Genomic DNA, 10703 nt, shown 5'->3' with positions numbered 1-10703 from the left:
AGACGGTGAAGGGCTAGTGCCAATTTGAAGAATACACGTCATGCATAATATATATATGGGCAGAGCCTTGCTCGTGCAAGGGTAGAGTTTTCAGAGTTTCAAGTTTATTCATCTTTCTTCCGGCTGTGCAACATAGGTGTTACAAAATAATGTCCCACTTTTGATCCTAAATAATTCAAAACTATACATCAGAAAACACTGACATTGATATGAGCAATAGCTGAATAGTGTATACAATTTTGTTGGAGGAAATTTTAAAATGACAGCATAATTCAGTTTCATAAAATTAAACATTAATTTTTCAGTTAGATTTCAGATTTTGCTCTATTTTCAACCCTCTGTACAAAACTTTAACTTTGCACAAAAGGCAATTGGTGTATGGGAGTGTGTAGTTGACACCCAGACAATGGACCTGAATGCTCCATATTTTATTCATGAGCAATTCCACTATCACAGCTAGTCTTTAATCATTCTGAAATGTGGTGTATGCAAGCACATGGAAACATGTGCTTACTTTTTTAATGTGCTTGCATTTCACCCTTTGCTAGGAATTCAGACTATACAGTGCCCAGGGCAATCCATTATGAATAATCAATAAGCATTAATGTGCCTTGGAGCAGAGCTCTGAACAGGTGGTGTCCTGGTCCATTGTTCAGGGTCATTGTAAGTACACACTCACATACACATCATAAGTTCCTGTGTAAAGTTCAGGTTTTGTATACAGAGGGTTCAAATTTGACCAAACTCTGGAACCTGAATTTGAAATTGTTCATGGATTTCATGAAACCATGGTATAATGGTCACCTCCAACTAAATTGTTCACTAATTCAGCTATTACTCATTATATCGATGACAGTTTTATCTGATAGTTTTTGAGCTATAATAAAGGGACCGTATAACAGTACTGGTTGAGGTAGTGATTTATGTTTTTAACAGTCCTTGAAGTGAGATAATGAGAAACCTCTCATGAAATATGAAAGAGCATGTAATTCTAAGAAGGACTCAACGTTTACTTTATGAAAATTGGTTTTCAAATGGCTGAAATATCAAAAAAACTGATAATAATAAAACGGCAACAGGCCACGCCTTTTATCAGGATCGCTTTGTTTCACCTTGTTTTTGGATATCCGTCAGCCATTTCCAAACTGATTTTCATCAAATAAGCTTTTGATACCCCTTAGAATTGCATGCTCTTTGACATCTCATAGAGCGGTTTCTGAATAAAACGTCACCTCGACCAGAACTGTACACACCCTTTAAGCATCAAAAGTGGGAAATGTGTTTTTTTTTTTTTGTAACACCTATTTGCAGTTGATATGAGAAGAACAACAAGCATATAAACTTAACCCGTTCCATTCTGAAATCCCCATAGATTTGATACACAGGCCTATACAGTTCCCGTATAGGGAATGGGTTGAGCCAAATGCGCTGGTTAAGCAAGAAAACAAAAACAAGAAGAAGAAAAAGAGGAGGAGGAGGAAAGAAGAGGACAAGGAGACCCTAACTAGAAGAATCAAAGTTTGTATACACATAGAAGGGTCCTCATAATCACTACAAATAGTATTCAACTTCTGATTGAATTCCAAAACAAACTATAATTAGTATATTTATTAACTATAACAAGAGAGGGGGCATGGGTAGAAAAGAAAACAAAAACAATCACAAACATAACAAATATAAAAGAAAAGGAACAAAGCAATGCAATTCACAAATCAATAATGAGTGAAACAAATATGATAAGGCCTAAGTTAGCTTTGCGTGGAGACAAAGAAATATACAGTTCTTTTTGCAGAGATTATGCATTAATAAACACTAAACAATACCATTAGTGTGGCAACTAAAATTTAGACCGTATTATGTTTATGAGACGTCGGTTCACGCTCAAAGATGACAGAAATTAGCTAGAATTCCATAAACTGGGTTCAGTACAAACTTAAGCTTTGGAAGTTGACCTTGCATGAGATCCCGAAGTGGTATGAAATAGCTCGTGGCATGATTATGAATTCTGATTTTTTTTTTTTTTAAATACTGTAATTTGGCCAAAGCCATAGCCAGAATATTAATGAACAACTTGCATGCAGGAAATAGACATCTTCTAGTTCAACTAGATTTGCTATCTTTCTTAAGAAATAAAAAGGAGTGGGATGAGCACGAAAATTACACTTTTACCCATAAAGTAATGTAAACATATTATTCTTATAGCTCTTTTTTTGAACCACAATCAACTTGCCTACTTGCCTAATTGAGTTCACAGATTTGCCCCATGCGATGGAGACGTTGCAATAAGCATTGTGTATGTGTGTGTGTGTGTGTGTGTGTGTGCTTGTGTGTGTGTGATTCAAACCTACACGATGTCATGGTAAATGTATCGTGTCTTTGTTCCATTTTACATAATGCTGCATAGACAGATGTGTGTGTGTGTGTGTGTGTGTGTGTGTGTGTGTGTGTGTGTGTCGGATTCGGAGGTGTGAATTCCACAAAACTTTACTTTTCTAGCATAATGAACGAACACTTGATTAACCGCTTTCAGAAAACTGGGGGGGGGGGGGGGGGGGGGGACTATAGAAAAGCATTCTGAGAGCCCAGACCTTCGCCAAGCAGTTTACTTTCCACCGATGATCTTGCTCTTCCCAAAGAGATTTTTCTCCTCTCCACCACTGGGTATGGGGAAAAGTTCTTTGGGCTCTTCCATAGAGATCAGTGATTTCCCCACATGCTGTGATACTCTGTTGTAACGTGATACAATGTATATAGCGCCATGAGTATCTTTTTAGGTAGAATGAGCGCTTTATAAGGGTCTCTCTATTATTATTATTATTTATTATGCTGAAAAATCGCCCGATTTCCCAATATAGAAGCCTCTGTTACGTAAACCTTCAGCTGCGCGGCGTGCGCCTCGCCCTATATATAGCAGAAACTATAGTGCACGCACTAAACATTGTATTTAGACAGTAACTTCACAAAAAGGCCAAATACTTTCAAAATGGAAAAATTATTCAACACAACCAACTTCGGCACACTTTTAAATCTGGCTAAATATTGCAATATCATTATGTTTCGCTTTTAATCTTCTTTACTCATGTGATCAATCAAAATAGCTTGACTAATCATCAAGCAATTGTTGTTTTTTGTAGGCCTACTACTTTGTCGTGTATAATAAAATGTACAAAATTTACAATTATTGTTAATTTTCGTTTTCTGTTACTGCTGGTGCCTTGTAATACGCGTCACTGTTTTACTGTTAAAGTTCTCCTTCAGATGTACTATGCCAAATAATTTCACATTATTTCTTATCTAAGGCTATAAAAATTGATCTTTAATATACATTTTCTTTTTTTTTTTGCTGTGTAAATATGTGTTTTCATTTGTAATGATGTTTTATACTAAATATATTTCATCATACAGTGTAAATAAGTTTCATACTGGATTAAGTGTAGGCCTAAATATGTGTAAAAGTGTAAAAAAAAGTGTTGAAAAAATCTGCATCAAATTTGTGAATATGTTTCATGTTAATATGCTGAAATTGAGTTCTCCAATTAATGGGGTGACATGAGAGTAAATTACTGTCATTTCTGCACTTTAGTGCGCAAAAATGCGCAGCTGGAACTCCCAAGTCCATTGACCCTATATAACTGTCAAAATATCAAAAATTCTTCATAAATTCCCCCCAAAAAATTATCGGATCACTACCAAAATTTAATATTTGTTACTTGTGTCATTATTTCCAGTAATTCGTTTTCATCCAAATCCGTTAACTACTTTTTGAGTTGTTTTGCACACGGACAAACAAACAAACAAACAGACCAACAGTAACGAAAACATAACCTCCTCCCTTGATTGGCGGAGGTACATGTATTGCTACCCTTAGCATAGTTTATGGTTGGATTGTGATGCATTTTTGTGGTTCAATTCCCTTTATATTTCTTGTTGTCCATACATGACATCATAACGCCTATTAAAAGTCTCCTCATCCAGCGGTTCCAGCACCAAAGCTTTAAAAATACATTACTTTTGCATCGATTGTCTGATTTTCCTCAAACTTTCACTGAATTGTGTTACTAATGTTGCTGTTTTCACTCAATCCACATTTCTCTTTGGGTTTTGGATTTTTCAGGTCCTTTCAAATTGGCAACACTCCGCATTGAGAATTGATTGTACGTTACTAGTTTCACATTGATTTGAGCTAGACGCCCATCCCCTACCACCGTACAAAATACATCAGCACATCAGGGAAGTATATTTTTCGAGCACCGTTTCAAATGATCTGTGAATGGCAGGAGAGAGAGTGTGGACATTGATGCTGTTGGTAAGCTACTTCTACACAGTCATTACAACTAAATGCTGGTGGTCTTCTGAAAAAAAAAATGGGTAGGGAGTATGTTGCAACGCAACGTAAATTACACGTTACGTAGCGAAGCAGATTACTGTAGTCCCATAGGTATACCTTTGTGTTACAATTAACATATTTGTATAACAAGCAAAAAGTGAGTGTCGCGACAGAGCTGTGTACGTAGTCTTGTCAATAGCCATCTCTGTAAACTGAGATAACAAGTAAAGCCAGAAGTCATGACAGCATATGGATATGTAGTTATAGCTGGGAGGGTGGGAAATTTCCCTGCCCTGCCCTGGTTACTTTACTTTTTTTTTTATGGAAGTGTATACAACCACACGCGTGTGGACGTGTGTGTACATGTTGCACACACGGGGGGGCTTTATTGCGTAGCGGGGAACACAAAGGTTGTGTGGCCACACACAGCGTGTTCCCCGCCACGCAATGGAGCTTCTCCGTGTGTGTGGCATGTACACACGCGTCCACGAGTGTGGCTGTATCCCAGCGACTCTAGCCATGGCTACAGCCACACTCGTGTGGCTGGATGGTAAAGACACACGCGTGTGGTTGTATACACTGCCTTACTTTATAGTGAAGCCAAAGAATGATGGAATGAAGGAATGATCACCAAGGTGCTGCACGTCCTGTTCTGTGTTCACCATGATCACCATTCACTAACAAGAGTAGAATATCCCGTTTGCGGCAGTTTAAGCATTGTTAAGAGTTTTTCCAACTTGTAAACAAATCAGGCAAATTATTTTCAACCATTTCATATATCATAGACAAGATTATTCATTAACGCAATTGTTTTCATGAAAGAAATTTAAAGTTTACCATTGACCAACGCAGTTTTCATGATTTACCAGGGCAAAACCCGGCACAATTTTCGCCGATAAGGGCGATATGCGACGTAGTATTTCTGCTTGCGGCACGATGTACAATCCCTATGCAATACGCGCGTGCTCCGCGATCTTTAGCTGAACGCCTTCACATGTCTCGCGAACATTGCGTAAGCGCCAATTCCCATTGCGAAAGCACGTGAAAATAGCGTGCGCACATGCATTGGCCGCAAACAAGATCGCAATTCTGGCGGTGTTGTTGATGTCTTTCTCGTGTTTTTGTCATTTTTTTTCGATGGTAACAGCCACTTTCCGAAAAAAATGGCGGCCCACATCGGATCGCGAAAATTCTATTTTACGTGAGGATATGTTTTCAAAATCCATGAACATCGAGAAAACGACAAAAAATCCAGTTTCTTGGACCATTGTTTCTTAACTGTTATGTTAAGAAGTACCGAAAATTTCATTTTGGATGCGATATGTTGTCATTTAGGTGAGAAAATTTCACTTTCGTCAGAGATCGTGCCCATTTTATCGGTTGGTTTTCGTTGATTGCTAGTGTGTTAGTATATGTGTAGTGTCCATGTAACAGTGCAATGCTGTGTTTAGCTGTATATTACCGTGTATGTTGTACCTGCCGCGAACGGCTGCACGGCCGCTTACTGACGCAGTTACTCTACACGCAATTCGCGACAGCGGCTGCACGTCTACCCTCTTCATAGACGTTGTCATTTTCAGCGGTGGGTGTACGTTTCCTTCATGAATATCTTTCTTAATTGTAGAAAACTAAAATATAAGGAATCCCCATAGTCTATGATTATCATATGATATTCATTCAATAATTGGTATGCGATTTTTTTTTAAAATAAATTACATAAAAATCCCACCGAAATCCGTGATTAAAATCAGGTCTGTAAGCATCCGTATCGCTTCACTCCTTATCTTTTGCGTGTTATTTGAATGGCAATCACTCTCGTATACTACAACGTAGCGAGTCGGAAAAATTCATGACCTTGTCGGAGCGGAAGTGACCCATGCAAAGGTCAAATCATGAGAGCAGCATGTGCGAAATACATGTACATGTACGTAGCAGACGACAAGCTTTACGTAACACACAAAATGCTGGGGCGTACGTAAAATGCTACCACGGTACTTCCGGTTGAGCGTTCGTGGTGGTTCGTTGATTTTGTGAATCATCGCACAATCTACTCTGAAAAATTTGTAGGTATTATTGTGCGGGCCTATAATGTAATACCTAACAACTCACCGAATGGCGAACGGGACAACAGGGCTGAAGGCATCACCAGCAGGAATGGTAGACGACCGCATGACGGTAGTGTAGAAAGCACCAGGGCACCAGTAGAGGTGAACAGTGTCCTTGTAATGGGTATTGCACTTCCCGAACTAAAATGAAATAATATGGACTAACTCCAAATGCACTTAGGGTGTCCGAAGACGACAGTGTCCCATAGAAATATGTACAAAAGATCCAGCGACAGCGTGGAGTAGCCTCCGGGTGCCGCGGCTAGCACAAGCGAGGGTAGAGTCCACCGCTGGAGCCCTGGATAGAAGAACTGCGAGGTCCCTGATAGAGTCTGCACACCACCGGCAGCACGCTAGCAGGACCGATGCAGCGATGTAACGCGACGCGAATCGCGTTGAATGCAGCGATGTAGAAAATCCCCAGGTTGGAGTGTAGAGCCTGAAGAAAGGGCGCGTCGCGATACGAAAGGGAGGAAATATCGCGAGGTATTAAATCCGAGGAAGTGTAATATTCCGTATTGAGTATATAAATCCGTAAGAAGTGACAGTCCACGGCGCGAGGTATCGTCCGCGTGAAGAGACGTGGAAAGGAATGTAATGTACGGACGTGATATGCGGACGTGACTCCAACGATTAGAACGTGCTCTCAGGATGAAAGCTAATCGTGAAGTGAGGAAGCGTGAAAAATGAAACAGCGTGGTCGACGAAAGCTAATCGTGAAGTGAGGAAGCGTGAAAAATGAAACGGCGTGGTCAGAGAAAAGATGTCACGGACAGGAGCTTTGAGAGTGGTAATTGGCTGGTGAGACTGCACAGCTCGCCACTAATTGGTAGTTTGTTTCCCTGACAGCAAAACAAGAGGTGTGTTTATGGAAATCCGACTACTGTTGGAATGTGAAATACGCGTACCTCGGCACGATGACAAAGGCGAAGAATGTAGTGCGCACCTGTCGTGTGCCGGCGCACAAAGAAAGTTCGCGTGGATGTTGACTGAATGCTGGGTTGTCAGACAACATAATTGACAGCAGCCAGACAGTAAAAATACAGAGATATTGGAAACCGCTACAAATTCAACAATAAGGTCTGGATACCAACAAAACACCAAATTCAACTCAACCATCAGCAAAATACGATGTAGTTGAGGGGTAAAAATCATCTTATTGGTGAAATCAAACAAAATAAAATACATTTTTATGTGATTTTGCCGTCAAAAGCGATGGTCGTATACAACGTAAAACACTAATAGATGTCAGACTGCTGTGCTTCGCACAGCGGTCTGGTCAGGCTACATGATCAAATGACGTAAAGATGTATCACTCAATTCACTCCTGCTACCGTGCCAGCCCTTCCCTTCTGGCATTTCTACTGAATTATGTGTAGAATTTAGAGAAATCTAGTCTCAAAGATATCCTTCCTTTTGATTTTATAATTCAAATTAATCTTAAAATTTATGTTTTTGGAATAGTTTACCAAGAAACAATAGATGCTCCCAGTGTCTTCAGTTTTGAAGTTTGTTTGGATAAATTCTAGGACAATGAACCCATAAAATTCAAGTTTGACACCACTCCACCTGGTTATGACCCAGCTCATCTCAAGGACCAAACCTGGATCTGTGTATAGAGGCTCAGCCTGCATTCAGAATCTTCCATATAGGTATCCATAGGTGTATAGGTAGGAGAGAGTTCCACATCATGTATGTATCCCGATCCCGATCCCCCCCCCCCCCCCCCCCCCTCCACTTCCTGGGACTTCACGCTCTTGGCAGGGTCTGGTCCTAGCGAGGGTCCCGGGTTACCCTCTTCTCTAGCTAGGACACCGAGATCAATGTTACCTAAACCCTAACCTCATAGCCACCTAAATTTAGTTATATTACTAATACATTTATATCACTCTTTCTTCTTCTTTTTTTGCCTCAAGTTTAGTGGGGGTATATGAAATTTCTGTTTTTATCAAGAATGTGCCATGATATAACAGTGAGACATATTTTGTAGTTCCTTATTGAACTGGCCGGAAATTATGAGGCATCAAAGGAAACAAAACAGAAAATGGAAATTCCTATGTAAAACTTTGTAACACTAACAGAAATGTCAGAGAAAGTCAGTAGTGATGAAGAAAATAATTGGGAAATGGTAATGAGAAACAACAAGCAAAACTATGACAAAAAAAAATAGTACTTGAGGGGGATCACCAGAAGAACAGATTAGTTTCACAATTGACAGATGAATTAATCCATGAAATAATGGAGGAAAAACTTTGGAGAAGGAAGGAAAGCAGAAGATGGAGCTACAATGTAAATGTATGGAGATTACAAATGGGGGAATGGAAAATGAGAAAGGCAAAAGTTCTAGGATGATGAAATAATGATGGAGAGATAGAAAAATGAGATTATTATGATTTGTTTTGATATGTTTGTCTGGGGTTAGATTTGAACTTTATCTCTTTTTTTTGGGGGGGGGGGGAGCTGTGTACAAAAAAAAAGAAAAAAAGTGGTGCTGGACTTTGTAATTTAGATTGTGGAGATTTTCTTTTCATTCATTTCAGTCACTTCTCCCCCTGACAACTGTGTTAACGGAGCAATAATCTGTCTTGTTTTTCAATGTGCTAGAATCGGATCACTAGACGTGGGTGTGGAATCCACAGTCTATGCCCAAATGACTGCATGTAGTCAGTGCAACCTCTTGCAACTCCTATGGACCAAAGATGGATGTACCTTGCTTGCCAATGCGATCCAGTCGTCTTCTTCTACACTTTAATGCTTCATCTCTGCTGTGGAGGATGATGGGCCAACTTTACTTCGGTGAGATTTGCTCATTGGCATTCCGTAGGAACTCTGGTGTTCAGGAAATCAATGAAATAGAAGAACTTCTTTTTTTTTAGAGTGAATAAAGAAAAAGAGATCAACTACCCCATAGTTTGGGATTCATGCGATGGGAATTTTAAGGTATTTAAGCTATTATATTATAAAATACCAGTGACAAATTGTGTGCAGCTGTGTCACTGATCTTTATGTGAGTACACATAATTAGTGTGAAGAATCTCAACAGGAATGGATCATTACTATTGAGCGTATGCTTTGGTGCACATACATTAGCTGATGGGCAATTCTGCTCTATAGTAGGCCTGCACTACTTGTGGTTTTCAAATGTAAACCCCGTGAACAGCAAATGAAGATATCAATTCAATCAGGGTTCTTCTCTCAGGAGACCACACTATTCAGTCTTCAAGAAGAGTGGACAGACCTGATGAACAAAGTAACATCTTCAATATTGGAAGAGCAAATTTCTATGAATTGTCAGTCTGTAACCTCAGCTGTCACTGGCAATTCTCTTGTACTGCATTCTGATTGGTCTGCTGGGAACAGTAGTTCATTGCTCTAATATCAGGTAATAACCAGGTTTTATATTGATTATGTGAAATGATCACAGGATACAGTGCACTCCCATTGTAACGAACACGGAACGTAGATCAAGTTGTTGGTACAGCAAAATAAAAATTTTTGGCCACAACATCATCTGCTCAATGTGAATATATGTTCCGTTATAGCCAAATTTTGATATACAGTAACAAAAGAAAACCCATGGTCCCAAGTACTTTGTTTTAAGGGGAATTCAATGTATTGTGAGCCTTCATTTCAGAATTATAATAATACCTATACATGTATAAAGGACTTTAATCATAATTATTTCCAAATTCATAAAATTATGGCACAGAAGAAACATACTTTTCTGCCAAATCGCACTGTTTTTTGTGTTTTTGCTTCTTGCAGCTGTTGCCTTCATCATTCTCAGCAACTTTGCTTTCACTTACGCCGCCAATGAGACCTCTTGGATGATTTCAACAATGTTTGTTACCACAGAGAGCCCTTTTGCAGTCGTTTCAACTCCTGTTACTCTCTCAGCGTCACTGCCATTGTCATCATCACTGGCATCACAGTCATACATCGTGGCCTCTCCAACAGCTTCTACTGAAATGTCTTCTTTCCCTCTGAACAATTCCAGTCAACTCTTTCCGACAATGATGATGTCATCCACGCCTTCCATTCCACCAACACCCATTCCATCATCTTCATCTCCAGTTTCTATTAGGGCATCCTCAAACTTGGCTGCTTCACTTTCCAATGGGATAATGCCGTCATATGGTCACAACTCACAGACATTGCCGATGGCAATGCATTCTCTCAACTCATCATCACCTTTACCATCAGTACCATCAGTCAGATTATCATCGTCGTCATTACCAAATTCATCAGCAGTATTTTCATCATTGGAGATG

Source organism: Diadema antillarum, unplaced genomic scaffold, assembly GCF_040938485.1.
Source record: "Diadema antillarum isolate AM-2024a unplaced genomic scaffold, OU_Dant_1.0 scf00000225, whole genome shotgun sequence".
Classification (NCBI taxonomy): Eukaryota; Metazoa; Echinodermata; class Echinoidea; order Diadematoida; family Diadematidae; genus Diadema; species Diadema antillarum.
Note: the sequence above shows the minus strand (reverse complement) of the source record.